The 1406-nt window shown below is 49.3% G+C and overlaps 1 protein-coding gene across 3 annotated transcripts in view; it reads right to left on the minus strand.

The window, feature by feature from the left end:
- LOC143110149 (SAM and SH3 domain-containing protein 1-like) overlaps positions 1-4 on the minus strand; it is a 179170-nt gene extending 179166 nt beyond the window's left edge. For 2 of the 3 annotated variants that reach the window (XM_076273004.1, XM_076273002.1), the window contains exon 1: positions 1-3. This exon is cut by the window's left edge and continues 871 nt beyond it. The gene's annotated coding sequence lies outside the window, so the exon portion shown is untranslated. The other variant, XM_076273003.1, reaches the window with a different exon arrangement.
- Positions 5-1406: the final 1402 nt, after the last annotated feature.

A 1406-nucleotide genomic window follows, 5' to 3' on the forward strand; every position in this document is an offset into this window, starting at 1 on the left:
ATATATATTGAGATAAATAGGGTCGGTCAAATAGGGCCGGTATGTGACCCCTCACGACCAGACACGACTTGTAGGTACCTGTTTGACAGCTCAGCGCGAGCCTCCAGCACCAGTAAAGACGCCGAGTCTGACTGGTGGCTTTGTATTCCCACGAGCCACACGACTCTTCGGTAGTCCTCAGGGCGATAACAGCCTCTTTCCAAAATTGTAGGAAAACTCAAGTCAACGATTGGCAGCTTGGTTTCCAGCGTAGATTACATGTTTCAAGGAACCTGTAAAAAAGCGTGAGCCGCGCTGTCATTCGCTGACTACAGAGTTATGAGTGTCTTTCACTCTCCTCTATCAGTATGTGTAATATTTGTGTCCAGAAGCCGAAACTGACGACTGTCTCTGAGGTCTGCCTGCAACCCCAAACAGGATTCCGTTCTGGTGGCGGTCGTGGTCCCTGGCTGCGGCTCTTTCGCCTCGTCTGCAGGAGCAGCGTTGCCTCAAGCCACGGGAGCCCAGCCGAGAAGTACGCCAACCGCCAGCGAACACTCAAAGCCAGTCAGTGCTCAGCTCCCAGCTACAGAGAAAGATCGATTCGTGTCTTCCGATTTCAGAGAAAGCCAAACCGTCACAGGAACGGCGTGGAAGTCCCGTTTAGGTCCGCATTTTTGCTTTTTAAGGCAAACAGAACTGACCGCATACCTGCTCCGAGTCACCCGGTAAACTTGCTCTGGCCGCTTATCGGCGAGGAGTATGAGAGTAGGCGACAGTAATCCTGGGTGATTGACGGTAATTGAGAGACTATCTGCCTCTCGGTGCCTCCCCTCTCCAGCGCGACTCGTACTCGCTCCGGAGCGTCCGTCTCCACAGCGCTGCCATTCTGTGCGCGTGTAGGTCTTGGGTGCCAGTTCCATGTGCGTTAGCGCATACTTACTCCCCCTGGCGGACTATTTGTGACAAACAAGTGGCAGATTCCTACATAGGCCAACGTACTGTGTGTGTGCGGTGGCGATGGGTTAGTATAGCCAGGGATCCTCTGAACTGTCACTGTACATATACCATATGCTCAATGCTCATACACAATCACAGAAGTACTGTAATTATCGTGTAATGATAATCTTACAGGGAGTGTTATTGTCTGAAAAATACAGTGTTAAACAAGCTCATGCAAACATGTTGGGACTAGGCTACTTATGCCAAGCCAGATATATTTAATGTGGTGACACTTTGTGTAGAACTGGTTGGGCTCATTATTTTACACACCACAGTCAATATTAAGGTCTCTGGGGCTCCTCCTGGTGGTCAGTACTGGTAATGCAATAGGATACATCAAGCTATGACCACATAGTACCAAACTTACTCTTCTATAGGCTTTATATCACAATAATTGCCCTCTCTCTCCATACATTAAAGACAGA

The sequence above is a fragment of the Alosa pseudoharengus genome, unplaced genomic scaffold, assembly GCF_046254945.1.
Source record: "Alosa pseudoharengus isolate Yale_2024_CS ecotype anadromous, Long Island Sound unplaced genomic scaffold, YU_APseudo_1.1 YU_APseudo_1.1_scf_7, whole genome shotgun sequence".
Classification (NCBI taxonomy): domain Eukaryota; kingdom Metazoa; phylum Chordata; class Actinopteri; order Clupeiformes; family Clupeidae; genus Alosa; species Alosa pseudoharengus.